The sequence below is a fragment of the Scardinius erythrophthalmus genome (assembly GCF_964197995.2).
Source record: "Scardinius erythrophthalmus genome assembly, chromosome: 15".
NCBI lineage: Eukaryota > Metazoa > Chordata > Actinopteri > Cypriniformes > Leuciscidae > Scardinius > Scardinius erythrophthalmus.
In genome coordinates this window covers 20632301-20648967 of record NC_138235.1, presented here as the reverse complement: position 1 = coordinate 20648967, position 16667 = coordinate 20632301, and the positions used below count along the sequence as shown (strand labels likewise).

General features: G+C 34.1%; 1 long non-coding RNA gene across 1 annotated transcript; it reads left to right on the top strand.

Moving 5' to 3' along the window:
• Positions 1-13795: 13795 nt before the first annotated feature.
• On the top strand, positions 13796-16421 carry LOC308702855. Its single transcript, XR_014031658.1, has 4 exons — positions 13796-13884; positions 14595-14622; positions 15054-15146; positions 15871-16421. It is a non-coding gene; the product is annotated as an uncharacterized lncRNA (long non-coding RNA).
• Positions 16422-16667: the final 246 nt, after the last annotated feature.

Genomic DNA, 16667 nt, shown 5'->3' with positions numbered 1-16667 from the left:
TCGAAGCCAGTTGTCGACTGTAGACGCAAAGCTAGAGTATAAAGATTATTAAAGGGACACTAGGTAACTTTTTAACCTTAACTGAACAGCTTCGGAGTCAGTGGAATGGTTATATTACTTATTTCGGGTTGAACGGTGGTGGTTTCGCACCCCCTGGTGCCCGAGAGCGGAAAAAACTCACTTGCAACTTTGGGCCGGCGGGTCGGCGACCTCGCCGTCAGGAAGTATCGCGTGATATCAGGTCGCGCGATGTAACGAATTGCTTGACGGCACTGCACACGTACACGCCCCCATTCAAGCACCGGCCAGCTATACGGAAAGGGCAACGATAGATTGAGTTATGGCTGAGCCTGTAAAAAAAGAAGCAGAAAGCTAGGAAATCTTTGTCGGAGGACCAACGAAAGAGGAAACGGGAGACTGACCGAGCAAGAAGTCAGACTCAAGTAAATATATCGGACCGGCTTTTTCAGAATGGTGAGAACTGAGAGAAACCGAAGCCTGCAAAACGGATGCTGACCTGGCCTTCTTGCTGTTGCACTTGTAAGTATCTTTGGAATAAACTGTGTTTAATATTTAAATTTCAAGTAATTGTGACCTCAGGATGTTTGCTATTGTCTGTAAAGGTTTTTATTATGATCGCTGTCTGTTACGGGCTTACTAGAACGCTAGATACTAGGTTATAACTTTGATGTTAGCATTGTCATTAGCAAACACGTTTGATTTCTGTAGTTGTTTGGCCGTTCCTCTGTCGGTTTTATTTGTGTAACTTACACTTTTATTTTATGTCACTAAGTCAACGCGTCTGATAATAGGCAATATCAGATGCGCAAAATGTTGCACATAATCATGATCAAGCTAGAAAAAACGTTCTGATGTTTTCTTAGACAAGCAAAGGTAAACCATCATTCTACCAGATGAACTTATAGACCTTGCTAATATAACTTTAGACAAATATTAGCCTCTGATATATATATATATATTTTTTTTTTATGCTCATGCCCATTCTCCAAAAAACAAACAAACACGAAAGCAGTAGTTCGCCTCGTTCATATCGTTCATTCCCGGTAAAAATACTAGTATGCATGACAACACAATAAAAAAAAAATCGCCATCAGTTGGAAAGAAAGTATTGCTTTACTTGCCTCGGTAGACATAACTGGTTTTGAAATAGCCGGTTCCTCTGCTCAGCTGGGTTGACAGCTGATCAGCTGGGTTGCTTGTGGCGAGGGGGGAGGGACAACAGTTCGTTTTTACGACAGAGTGTTTGAAAGCATTTACTACTAGACACTACACTGTAAAAATAAAAGGTGCCTGGAGGAACCTTTTGGGGTTCTTCACTTCGCCACACCGGCGGAACCGTCTGTAGATCCTCTAGGCACCCTTTAAAAAGGGGCGGTTCTCTGAGGAACCACACAGGTTTCCTGAGGAACTCTTATATTAGGCACTGTGTGGAACCACTTTGGGTGCCTCCAGGAACCAAATTTCATTTTTTTTTAAATATTTAATTTCATGTTGTTACTATGGTTACCTTTGACTTCTATTATAATAAACAAATTGAACCAAATACAAAATAAGAATTGTTTATTACATATTTGATATTCATTTTTATACATACAATTCCATGCACATGAAAAAAAAGCTAACTATAGCTTAATATCAATGAATACACAAAAAAATAGTATAATACATAAGCAACATGAATAATCAACCATGTATATACAATAGATAAAGAAGAAAAGACATCTCAACAAAATGCATGGTAACACATATGTTCCACGAAATAAATCAATGTAAAAAATTACATTTTGAGTAATTAAAAATGTCCATCATACTTAACTTTAAAACATTTGTGTTTCAGTCCGATGGTTAGTCTGACATCACTGTTTCCAAGTCCAAAAGCTCTCAGATGCCAAAAACAAACAAACATTGCAAATATGCACTCATTGTGCTGTAACCTTTATCTCTATACTGAAATCTCTGATGGTTAGTTATTCAGCTATTTTGAATCATAAAATGTTGAAGTCTGGGATGCCGTTAGACTGGAGACTGTAATGTACACTATATGGCTTATGAACAGCTTAAATGTGTGACTTGAATCAACAGTGTTCATAAATGGTTGTTGAGTATTCTCATGAAACAAGATAGAGGAAGTAGAGGCTTCGACCCGGAAACAGTATTAAGGTGCAGTAAAATTATCTGTTGTTCTGTGAATGTTCACTGGTGAATTCCAGTCATTTCAATAAGAATCCACACGATCAGCAATTTCGTTTGTGGTCAAAAATGTCACTATGGGACCAAGCTGGTGTGAGGTACTTAACGAGTTAGAAAAGTGAAAAGGTACAGCATCGTTTTCCATTTGTTTTTCCTCTTTTCTGGTGGATGGTCCAGACACTTCAATGATTTTCAGGTCTACAGGAGGATTTTTATTCTTGTTCAAACTTGTTTTTCAGCTTACCGAGATCCCTGCAAAGTACAAAATTTACTGTTAGTAATGTAATTAAAGTGATAGTTGTGAAATTTAAATAATTTTCTCAGTCTTGTGACGTTCCAAACCTGTTTGACTTTCTGTCTGTGGAACCCAAAAGCAGATCTCAGGCATAATGCAATCCCAGTCACCGATCGCTTTCACTGCATGAAACACAAGCAGAAAACAATTGTGTAAATCATTCATGAAACCATTCTTATGTACACTTGTCTAGCTCAATTCAATGCAACAATTTATGTAAAAATTGTTAAGCTCAAAAAACGTCCCTGAAAAGATCCTAAAAATAATCAATGAGTTCACAACTCATGTGTTATGGGTTGTGTTGCAAGTCTTCTGAAGCCTAATAGCTTTTTCCTTTTCTTTTTTTTTTGTCGAAAAAGACTAAACTTGAAGTTATAATTCAGAGTTAAAATGTCTTATATTCAAATGCAAATGATAAAGATATAAGAAAAAATGCATAGCATTATTTGTGAACCAAACCTGTGATATTATTTTTCTGAGTAACATGAATGAGATTTGAGAGCATGAGGGAAGATTTTCAGAGAATAACTGATTAAAAAACACAAGTACACAGTCAAACAATACAATTTCACACAGATAAAGTTCATAGTAATAAAGTACTGCATGTGGTGCAGGTAACTTACTGTAATTCAATGTTGCCACTGAAATGTTCAGATTATTTTAATGGTTGTTCTGGGGAAACAAAAGAACAAAGCTGATTATTCACAACATAATATTTATTGACCAGTAAATGGCTTTAAAATGGTATTTGAGAGAATGAGGGCACATGTAGTAAGTAAAGTTAGGCTAAACAAAAACAGACCAAACTATATTAACCTGCTTTTGTTATTCATAACAAACGCCAATGACGACAGCAGGAATCAGCTAAATTAGTTAGGCTATATCAGCAATTTGAAGACACAGCTGTACAGAATATGTTGAATTGAATGACTAAATCAATCTAAGACAATAAGTCAATCATTTCCATTTGTTCATTAGATCAACGTAGTTAGCATCGCGGGTAAAACCTTCATACCAGATACTGTGCAATAAACGAGTGGTAAACACTGTAAAAACGTAGTAATGTATAATAAATTTAGTTTATATATATGTGTGTTTGAATAGTGAGTAGACTATGTATTTATATTTATTTGGCGAGTTTACAAACCTTGTAACGGAGAGCCGAACAAACGGCGGAAGCTTTGATGAGAGGAGCCGTTACTTTCAAACCGATGACGTCGATCAGCTGAGCTTTGTTGCGCGCGAGCAGCAGCGCGAGGATCACTGAAGCGACGACAGCAGAGGAATAGCAGCAGTTTCGAGACAGAATAATACTTTTCTCCTCCTGCTTCTTCTTCTTCATATAATATTATTATTATTATTTAGTGTTGTTGTTTAAGGTTTAAATTAATCAATAAAATAGGCCTATACTAAATATATGTAAGCTACCCAAGTGAAAAAGACTAGGTTACTGTTAAATGTATTAAAAATGCATTAAAGTATATTTGTATTGTAGGTCTACTAAAAACACACTCAAGTGCATTTTTAATACGTTTAATAGTACGTCTTTTTCACCTGGGTATGTATACTGAATCAAACTTGCCTATAATAATAATAATAAATGCATTAAAGTATATTTGTATTGTAGGTCTACTAAAAACACACTCAAGTACATTTTTAATACATTTAATAGTACGTCTTTTTCACCTGGGTATACTGAATCAAACTTAAGTAGCCTATAATAATAATAATAATAATAATAGGATAATAATAATAATAGAATAATAATCTAATTCTGGCCTCACTGAACCATTGGGTTCCTCCAGATGCTGGCTTTAACATAAGAGATCTTCCAGGAACCACTTAAATGTTAAAAGATATTCCAATAACCCTTTTATCGCATTTAAGTTCCTCTATTTTCCCCCAAAGCACTTCGAGGTCTCATGGTAATGAAAAGGTGACTCCAGAACCTCTGAAGTAAATACAAAGTGCTTAAAGGATCCCATAAGTTCCAGCAAGAACCTCAAAGATTGTCAGTGCTCCTCCAGTAACCCTACTATAGGCAGTGGCGGATTTAGCAAATTGGGGGCCCAAGGCGAAGGTATGTATGGGCCCCCCATCCGATCTTTAAAGGTGCAATGTGTCATATTTCTGAGGATCTATTGACAGAAATGCAATATAAGATCCATAACTATGTTTTCAGTGGTGTATAAAGACCTTACTTAATGAACCGTTATGTTCTTATTACCTTAGAATGAGTCATTTATATCTACATAACCGCGGGAACCCCCTTCTATGAAGATCGACTTATTGTGACGTCTAAAAATCACACACTGCACCTTTAAAAGAGAGCGAAATCTTTTTTTTACAGACTGAATGGTGAATAGGCAGGTAAAGGTTGGAGAGGAGAAATAAAACTTCCCCTTTAAACCTTGCATACACGTATTCACTCCTAAACAGAAACGTTACAATGTTTACATGGTACAATTTCTGGTAAGCTCTGTTTTTTTTTTTTTTTTTTTTTTGCTTGACAAATTTCACCATTTCGATTCAATTCTTGTGATTTGATTCAATATTGACTCATTTGGATACATATTAGGTACACAAGATAGGCGTTAATTTTTCTCAAGAAAAAAAAAACTCACATAATGCTGTGAACATACAGAGAGCCATATCAGCTGGTATTATTTAAGGTTAAAAATAACTAAAATTAAACAATGCTTTTTTATTATAATTAAATTATAAGTAAACAATATACTAAATAAATAATATAGTAGGCCTACACATAGGCCCTATTTAGCTAAATACTCTTTATATCTTATTTTTCTAGTCAACTAACATGCTATAGCCTATATTATTGTAACTAAATGGCTTTCCTGACTGAGGAACGTTAGGCTAAATGTTATGTGACGATTGTTCTCCAGCTGTTTTACCTCTTTCCGCGGTTGAAAAACACTGATTGGTCGATATTATGAATAAGGAATACATTTTGGTAAGTTATTACCGAAGATGATCAGTTCACGTGCCTCTAGGGATCGGTCACGTCACATTACAAGCTCCAAACGGTATTTATTATTTCGTAATAGAATTGACAGAATCTGAGACCTGAGATTTTTCATATCATAAGTAATTTAAACTGCTCTGTTTTGTCTGTCGGTCTCCGTGTCCTCTTTGCTTCACGATCTTTCTGTGCGTTGGACGTTTGTTGTTCCTAGCCATAAAAAAGTTTGTCATCTTTGGCAGCTTTCCCAAATAGCCTACTTACAGTATCTGAGTCTTTTTTTTCTTTTATTTGAGACGCTTGGGTAACTTCGAAACTTTTCATTTTCACGTTTAGACTCATCTTGCTCTGTTTGTGTATTTCCTGTATCGTTGTTGTCATTGTCAGCGGGCATCACAAAAAAGTTTGTTACCTTATTCTGCAATTTTTCCTCCTTTTTTCAGCACCGCTTGTGTAGCTTCGCTTCATTTTTACTCTACTCTGTACACTCTGTCAATCACTTCTTTTTCTCTGTCAGTTTTTTGTCGCAATACAGCCTTGTCACTTTCGCAGATGCGTGAGATAATGGAATAGTCCAATGTAGTGAGGTGGGGGGCCCCCTCCTTTCTGCGACTAATGATTTGATGCCATTTTTCGCAAATGGAGATTTAGAAATATATAATTTGCGAAAATTAAAAAAAAAAAAATTAAAAAAAAAAACGTAAGCATAAATTAATGGGGCATTTTGGGGGCCCCTAGGTAGCTTGGGGCCCAAGGCAATTGCCGACCTTTGCCTAATGGTAAAGTCCGCCCCTGACTATAGGAGAAAGAGCTTTGAGGCACTTAAATTACATTTTTAAGTTCCTTGAGTATCCGATAGGATATTTGAGGCTCTTTTAGTTTTTACAGTGAGGGGGAGCTTCATAGAGAAAAAAACACTCAGACTTGCCTAGTGTCCCTTTAAGTGTCGACTGTAGATGCCCACGATACAGATATTAAGTGTCGACTGTAGGCGCTTGGTGTCGACTGGAGATGCGCAGGTGCGAAAGAAGAAAAATCTACCACAACATCAAGCCATGCGAGAAATCAGTGTCACAGTGTTACTGACTTCACAGAAGAGATGTAGACAGTTTTCTGCTTTAATATTTCCTCCTAGGCCCAGGAATAGACTTTTGTTCACTGTAGTGGACATTATATTTTAGTGAATTTATCTGACACCATGTCACACGTCACAACCTGGGTGTCCTGTAAAGAGCACATTCAGGGCTTTTCAGAGATATCAAATGTTTGGAGGTTTCACCATGAAAACAACTTCTCCTTGGTCTTTAAAAATGTCTGACATTAATTTAGTGATCAAATGTAGCACTCCTATGGAAATATGATAATAGATTGTAATTATAATTTAAATCGGACTACTTTTCAAAATGTATTTCATAAACCAACATCTCAGGAAAACATTATTGGGTTTCAAATCAAAAAATGACTTTCTGTTACAGAACAGGGCATTGATTTCATTCATGTCCACTGTAGAGGACATCAGGACTTAAATCATGTTTATCAGGCATTTGGGAGATACAACAAGTGAATATGAAAATAAATTATACATCAATATTCCTATGAAATATTAGATATTATTATAAAAATGTTGCTAATTATTACTCCAATTTTTACACTTCGTTTTTCATTAAATGTTGCTCCAAGAACGCATTAATGTGCACATTGGATATAGTAGATTGCATTGAATGGGAATATTAAATGTATGACCATTTTACCCACATATTGCATAAATTAAAATGGTGTATCAATTAATTCCGTTATATCTTTTATAACAGAGTTGAGAATCATCTTTATACAAATTTTGGTTAAAAAAAATCCTGAAACCCCAAAATTAATTGGTGACTGAAAAAAAAAAAAAAATCCCATTGTTTTTGCCTATGCATATATATAATTTCATGTCATTTTATTTTTTAAACAACTGAGTCATGGTGTCCACTACACTTTTTTTACCATTTGTTTCTTATGCTCTTAACAATGTGATGACATGGGGAGAAAAAAAACCTCAAAAAATATTTTTTCTGGGTCTCAGGAGGTTGATATTTGCTAAAATAAAAAAATAAAAAAAATATATATATATGTACATATATATATATATGTTTATGTATATATGTATATATATATATATATATATATATATATATATATATATATATAGACAGTACCAGTCAAAAGTTTGGAACTTACTATTTTTACTATTCGTTACTATTTTTAATGTTTTTGAAAGAAGTCTCTTATGCTCATCAAGCCTGCAGTTAAAAAAAAAAAAAAAAAACTGTAATATTATGAAATATTATTACAATTTAAAATAATGGTTCTCTTTTTTAATATACTTTAAAATGTAGTTTATTTTTGTGATGCAAAGCTGAATTTTCATCAGCAAGTACTCCAGTCTTCGGTGTCTTATGATCCTTCAGAAATCATTCTAATATGCTGATTTATGATCAATGTTGGAAACAGTTGTGCTGCTTAATATTTTTTTTTATAACCTGAGATACTTTTTTCAGGATTATTTGATGAATAAAAAGTTAAAAAGAACTGTATTTATTTAGAATAGAAATCTTTTGTAACAATATACACTACCATTCAAAAGTTTGGGAACAATAACTATTTTTTTTTAAGAAATTAGTACTTTAATTCAACAAGGATGCGTTAAATTGATAAAAGGTGATGGTAACGATTTATATTGTTAGAAATGTTTTTATTTTGAATAAATGCTGTTTTTATGAATAAATGCTGTTAACGTTTTACTCATCAATGAATCCTGAAAAAAGTATTCCAAAAAAATATATTAAACAGCACAACTGTTTCCGTCATTGATAATAACTGAGTATCAAATCATCATATTAGAATGATTTCTGAAGGATCATAAGACACCAAAGACTGGAGTACTTGCTGATGAAAATTCAGCTTTGCATCACAAAAATAAATTACATTTTAAAGTTTATTAAAAAAGAGAACCATTATTTTAAATTGTAATAATATTTCATAATATTACTGTTTTTTTTTTTTTTTTTTTTAACTGCAGGCTTGATGAGCATAAGAGACTTCTTTCAAAAACATTAAAAATAGTAATGTTTCCAAACTTTTGACTGGTACTGGATATATATATATATATATATATATATATATATATATATATATATATATATATATATATATATATATATATACATCCTTTACTGTTTTTACTCTTCAAACATTTTTGACATGCTTTGTGAGTAATTGTCGTCATCTTCCGATCCCATTTTTCCCCTCTTGTTATGTTGTGCCTCCTGTGTTAGTGATTGTCAGTCTCTGTGGAGAGGAGTTCACACTCTCATCCAAGAAGTCATTTTAGTCACACAGATTAGACAAGGCCTCTCAGCTTTTCTTTGTCTCTCCTGCTCTAGATCTCTCATGTTACAGTTTTTTTCAATCGCTAACAAGCACTTACCCATACTTAAGATACTTTTTCTAAACTCTTAACACAGACTCACACCTACAAAACACAATTGGCCAAATGGTTAATTGTCTTCTCAAAAACACATTTTGTTAAATATATACTAACTCTTCATTTCAAAACAGAAAACATGTTTCTCTGCGCACACACTAACTTTACCAAAACACTGGAAATCTGACTCAAAATTAAATTTTTCTGTCAAAGAATAACACTTGTTTTCACTTCACAAGGTACATGCAGTCAATCAAAGTACACCAGGTTTCAAAATCCTGGCTATTGTTGACATTACTAAAACTGCATAGACTTTTATGTTTCAGTTTTACAGGTATTTGCATGCAAAACGTGCAATCCACCATTTTACACTAAATTCTTGGTTGGGAACTGTCCACATGTACAGTACTTTCACATTCATAAGCATTCCAGTAAAAAGCAAATCAGTTTTTATTCCTTTACTGTTTACTACAGGAGGTACAGTAGAAACACGGTTTGATAGAACAGAAAAAGTTTTACAGTATTGCTTACAGTGAACAAAATATCCATGAAACACACAAGAGCATTCTGAACAAAAAAACAACAGCAAAAAAAACATAAAATTACTGTATCTAATGTCTGCGATCTTCAGGGTTAGGCATGTTTTCATCAAGATCACATCTGATATCATCCAAGGCGATGCACCTGGGATAAAACTGCTTGGTATGTCGGATCCACCCTTGGAGCCAGCATCCATGACTTCAAGGAGGGACATCTGCTCATGTGGCTGATGGTCATAAACCTTCCACCTCCACATTACATTTTGTCCAGGTCAACGCCTTTTGGCCAGATTGAATCCTGCCTCATCTATGTATATAAATTCATGAGGGGCCTGTTGGCCTCCAATTCCATAATTCTCAAAACAAAGTTTATGTAAATCATGTCATTTACTGTATACTATACTGTACTGTAACCTATTGCTGTGTAGGTTACCTACTTGCAAAGTGCAAAGCTTATAGAACTGGACATTGAATTGAATATACACTATACCTGGACATATTGTCGTTGTAGCTCCTTGACTCTCTCACTGAGATACTGTTTTTGAACTGATATCATTGCAGAAGCAGAGGATTTTATAAACTTTCATATTGTGAAATATTACTGTAGTACAATTTGAAATAACTGATTTCTGTTTAAAAATATGTATGTCATGTAATAAATTGTGTAAAATGTTATTTATTCCTGTGATGAAAAGCTGAATTTTCAGCATCATTACTCCAGAAAGAAAAGCTTGTTTCTTCATGACATTGTTCAAAAGCAACACATTTTGCTAGCAATCAAAATCACATTTTGCTAAAATCATGAAATTTACAAAAATGGTAAAAGTTTCATGTAAATGGTAAATAAATAAATGCAGTCCATACTGTATCTAAGGTTTGGAATATTGTTTTTGCTATTGTGGGATGTTGTGTGTTAACATTTGTAAATACTACAAAAACAATCCATCATTTTGTTGGGAGGTATAGCTTGTCTGTTAAGAAAATGTAAGCATTGTGGAAATGTGTTCACTGACTGCATATTGTGTGAAAACGACAAGAAATGTGTGAATGGTATGGCCACAAAAGACCGATGCTGTGCTAATTGTGTTTAGAGTTTTGAAAATGTGACAACTGATTGGACAAACGCTTGTTAGCGACTGAAAAAAACTGTAAGATCACATCTTGTCTGTAATATGGCTTTCACAGATCTCGACATGTTGTTCCCTCCCATTTTGTTTTGTTGTTATAGACTTCCTGTTTTGATGGACAATCTTCTAGAAACACCATAATGACTTTTTTTTAACTAACAACAAATGAAGAGCTTCATCATTGTCACACTGAATCATGGTGGCCATTTCAAAATCTTGTCAATTTTTTTATGCAATCCATAATTAAAGTTTCTGCACTTTAATTATTTCCATAATTTATTTTATTTTATTATAAAGTCAAAGTTAAAAATGCATTAAAGTCTGTTACACTAATATTTAGTTCTTTGCTATTTTAAACTTTTTATCCATTACTCAATTTCAATACAATTCTTTGGTTCGTTTCATTCCAGTGTTGCCCCCAGGAAACTTATATTATGTTTCAATATTCTTTTTATTTAGGTAAAAATTTCCATTTCATGTTGTGAAGTGATATTTTGTATCCATTGTTTTCATATGTTGTGCATTAATGGTTCAAAAAAGACAGTTCACTCATCATTTACTCATCCTCATGTTATTCCAAATCCCCCTTTTTTGGGTGAAGTGTTTCATATTACTTAATAATATGCATCATACTCAAGATGCATAAGCATGCACATTCTCATAACATGATTGTTTAGGGGAATAAAATCAGTACAAAAAAAGTTTTAGTCTCTGTGATTATTACTCCTGGTTTCACAGACAGGGCTTTGATCAAGCCAGGATTAAGCCTTAGTTCAATAAGAACAAATTAAATAGTTTTTATAAACATGCATTAGAAAAAAACATTACCGGTGTGCATCTTGACACAAAACAATGGCACTGATATATTTTAAGAAATGTCATTGCAAGTTGCTTTCAGTTAAACCAGCTCAAACATGCATTTTAGTCTAGGACTATAAGCCGTGTCTGTGAAACCAGGGGTCAGTTTACATAATCACAGAATGTGTGACTTTAAATGGAGATTTACAGTGTATAAGTTAACAAGTATATAACCTATAGACTTTGTTTTTTGATCGCGTATACTTCCACTTACATCTGCATAATGTTAAATGTTAAAACCACAATGTTAAAACCAAAACTATGCCTTGATTTTTTTCATAGAAATGCAATGCCTGTTTTTTCACTTGATTTGTTTATGTTGATATACTGTAGGTGTGAAGTAAGTGTGTGTGTGTGTGTGTGTGTGTGTGTGTGTGTGTGTGTGTGTGTGTGTGTGTGTGTGTGTGTGTGTGTGTGTGTGTGTGTGTGTGTGTGTGTGTGTGTGTGTGTGTGTGTGTGTGTGTGTGAGAGAGAGAGAGAGGGTGTCAGAGGGGAACTGACTGTCTTCTTGACGCTCTCTAATCTTGATCACTCAGTGACATATGGAGAGGTTGTTCTGTGTGAGACTGACATGAAAGACCTGACCTTCACAGTCAGCTTCACAGCCACCAGAGATATCTAATATCTAACAAAAGCTGCTTTAACAGCGGCCATATGAAATGGGTGTTTGTGTGTAGGCTATATGCGCATCTTCAGCTTTATTGAATTTCATTGTTTTTAACTACTTAACTACTTTATCTATCCATCCATCCATCCATCCATCCATCCATCCATCCATCCTACTAGAAATGTGACAGAAATGTTAAGAACAAAACACTGATAATTGTATTTCACATTCCTGTTTCAAGGAAGATTTGCATTCACCTGTGACGTCTTTACTACAGTTAATAGATTTAAACATTTCTGCTGGGAAATTGGAAAACTCTCCTGCTTGTTTAAAGGAAATAATCTGCTGCTTCTCTGTTTGATGTTTACTCTATATTCCATTCTATAAGTGCTGTCTTAAAAGCCTCATCATGTTGAGGGAGAGGGGCTGATATCTGTTCAATCACCCCTGCTCTCCGCTCTCCACTCTCCTCCAGCAACAGCAAGGACAGTTTACACAGTCGGTAAAACAGATGGCTGAGTGAATTATCTAAAAAAAATGACTCCATTTTGTGAGGTGGTCAAGGGGTTAGGACCATGGCCGTAGCCAGCTATGAGGTCACCGAGGTCCGGACCTCGGTCATTTTTTTATATTCAAAAATAAAATTTCAAGCTCTCTGAATGATTAATTAGCCGTTTAAACCGCGTCATATGTGTGTTTGCAATTTATGTCGCTGCGAGAAGGTAGATCAGTGAACGGGGCTTGAGAGCGTGTTGTGAGCATAGACTGTAAAAAATGCGGCAGAGCGCTTTATGTCACTTTATTATAATTTATAAATAAAGCGCAAAAGAAACTACAAGCATGATGCAACAGCATCGTAGTTGATGTCAATTTGAAAGTCATGAAATGACCAAAAAGTGCCAATAAACTTTTTTTTCTTTTACATTTCCGATAATGGCGCGTATAATTTGCACTAAGTGCCTGTCTTTTTAGCAAAAAAGGCACCCACAACTAAATAGCTACACTGTAAACCCTAATGTTGTCTTTACTTAAACAATCAAGTTTACTTGACTAAACATTACTTTAAATTTTGCATTTTGGCCCTGTCACTCAAAAATATAAGTTCAAATAACTTATTTACCTTCAAAATACATAAACTTAAGATTTCAAGTGCTGTGAGCTCAAAATCATGATTAATCCTTACAAAAGGTCAATTTCACAAATGTTGTTTTCTTGACTGTGAAATGATAATACATTCATACATGCTTTCAGTGCAAGGTGTCATTCTTGTTTTACCAGAAAACAAATGGCTTTCATTATATTACAATTATTGATTGTAATGGAAATAAACTTATTAAAAAAAAAAAAAAAAAAACTGATACTTTAAACTTGATAAATAAACTTTAATACTCATATACAAGTGTTTTTGTAATACTTGCACAGTTTTCAGTAGCCTTTTTAATACAAGCTCATACATTTGTATAAACAGGCACGTGAACATATGCCACGTGCCAAAATGCATGAAAGAGTTCCTCACAGCCACCTCCCAAGTCTCATTAAAAAATATACAAAATAACAGAAATACAGCGAGGACACATTATGTTTAACGTTAAATCAAATTCATTTCAAATCAGTTTAATTAAAATGGCTCTCTCTGGTCTTCCTTTGATGCGATTGGCCACGCAAGTAGTTCTGCCTGGCAACAAGAGAACTAATGCACTGATTGGTGGATTACAAAATTGGTGATTTTCGCATGGTCTGTTGCTGAAACCAATTTCAAGACGTCACGGCTACGGGAGTTTTTCTTTTTGTACCATTCTCGGTAAGTACAATTATTAAGATACAAAGTTATTTTGTGTGACTTTTTAAAACTGAATGTTTATTTAAATCCTTGCACGGTTCTATAATAAAAGAGAACGCAGCCATAACGTTGATTACAATATTTCCTGGTCAAACTTTTCCAACATAACGTTAACCACTAGCAGCTAATTAACATTATTTTATTGATGGTTTTGTGATGATATACAAACTGCGATATCAAACGGTTCTTTATTTTATTAGTAATAGTAAAATATAAACTTAATCATTGTGTAATCATGTAATTTTCGGCAACAGTTGAGACCAGCTAACGTAACGTTAGTGATGTTTTTTTTTTTTGGTCAAACTTTGACAACCTCGACATTACTTAACGATATTTTCTTCATGATTTTGTGATGGTATGATTATTGAAATGTCAACAGCTTTTTTCTTATTTTACCTGTGAGATACATATTTGATGATCTTTTTTTTCTGTGCAAGAAAGAACATGGCAGCTAACGTTACTGCTTAGACCATGTGTGTTATTTTTCCCGGGCAAACTTTGTCTGTTTCACCAGTAATTGACAATATTTTCATTATACATTTCTGATTGATTGAGAAATCTACTTATTTGGTATTTTGACTTGTAAAACGTAGTATTTCGTAAAGTATCTATCATAAGTTATAAGAACATTGTTACTATAGCTACTATTTTCAATTGTTTTTCTGTTACAGGTGATCTGAGACAAGAACATGTGGAAATGTAAGTGCTGTATTTTTAACTCTGCAAAAAGAGGGGAACTTCTCAAACATTATCATTTAAAACATGGTGGTCATACAAAAACTGTACCTTTTCCATGCCTACACAATGACTGTCTTAGTACATTCAACTCCATAAGTAGTTTAAAAGTTCATCTGGCAAAAATTCATGCAAAAACACACTTGGGACATGATCGGGAAATAGCACCACAGAATTTCTGAGCCCTGCACTGAAGCAGATTTTATTAAATTTATACAGATTTGGAATAAATTGAGGGTGACTAAATTATGACAGAATTTTCATTTTGGGGAAACAATCCCTTTAAAAGCATTTCATTTTGTCAGCATTTAATCGTATATTCTCATAAAAGTGCTTCAAATATATTGATTAGTTGTTGTTGTGGCGTTAATGGAATTTCGTGTTTTCCTCTGAAGTCAGCCCAGCCAACGGAGGTCCGAACCCTTGTGATTCGAGGACTACCCATCATGCTTAGAGATGATGACGACTCTTTCTTCAAGTCATGTTTAGTAAGTGCATCTGTTCTTAACCTGTTTACATTAAAATTACACCTGTGCTCCCATTAGTCTAAGCATTTGTCAAGCATTTGAAAATCATGTTGATTTTAAAGCAATAGTTTAGCCAAAAATGGAAATTTGCAGGACTATTCACTTTCAGACTATTCAAGAGGAATATAAGTTTGTTTCTTCATCTGAAAAGATTTGGAGAACTTTAGCATTACATCACTTGCTCACAAATTGATTCGAACGGGTGCTCAAACTCATCAAACAGCTGATAAAAACATCACAATAATCCACAATTAATCCACACGTTCGCTCTTTGGACTCTTACGTACAACACCCGTTCGCAACAGAGGATCAATTTGTGAGCAAGTGATGTGATGTGAGGCTACAGTTCTCCAAATCGTTTCAGACAAAAAAAAAATCCTCTATATATTGAATGGCCTGAGAGTGAGTGCATTTTAATGTTTGGGTGAACTATTCCTTTAAAATACAAATGTGGCCAAGTCTTCAAATTAATAAACATATTTATATTGCATACTTAAAAAAAGTATTGTCTTTGCTGGAAACATGTACATTTTTGTAAAGTCAAATGCATACTTGTCCATATAATTTGGGATTAGGGTTAGTGATTTGTGTTTTTAATAAATCTAGTGCACATTCTGATAAACATGCATTGATAAACATTTGATACCTGATCGCAATACTCTATTTATGCCTGTTTTTTCACTAGGTGTCTGATCATCGCAACTCCATCCTTGATGTGCCAGTGGGCATCTTATTTGAGGACACTGAACTCCAGCCCCACAATTCCTTGTATTTAACTTGTATGATTGGAATAATACTTGAAGGTCAAGTGGTGATGGCTATGTGTCTCCTCTTTGGTCTGATCCACGCACTAGACCTGAATTACCCAAAATCACTTGCCAACATGTTTGATTTCATCCAGCGTGTGCTAATGTCAATTGGACAGAATTCTCTCAAGCCTAAATTGCAGTCTCTGGCAAACCAGCTTTTTGTTTAAAAAAGCGTCACTGTGAGACTTTAATACCACTGTGAGAATGTTCTACAAATTAATGTAAATGTAAAAAGAATGTATACATTACGTTTACATGTTCAGTACATTAACACAAATGTGAGACTTAAGTGTAATGTTTAAGTGATCAGAGTTGTACAATTGATGTAGTTATACTTAATGTTGGACATTGTTGCTATCTTTAGAGCTTTGTGCAGGGTGTGACTCATTTCCATTTGACATTTTGGTCAATAAAGACTCAAAGGATCAATATGTTGTTCATTGTTTTATGTAAGTGCAGTGTGCACAAAGCTTACAGTCAAAAATAATAACTTTAAAATTTAGAATTAAATTCTAATTTCCGTTAAATTTTCATGTTGAGTTTACTTAAATATACAAGTATTCTTGAAATTAACAATTAGTTAAGTGAACTTTATTGTTTAAGTACATTAAATAATCATCAAGTTTGGTGAACTAAACAATTTAAGTCAAGTCTACATAAGCACCAAGTTAGG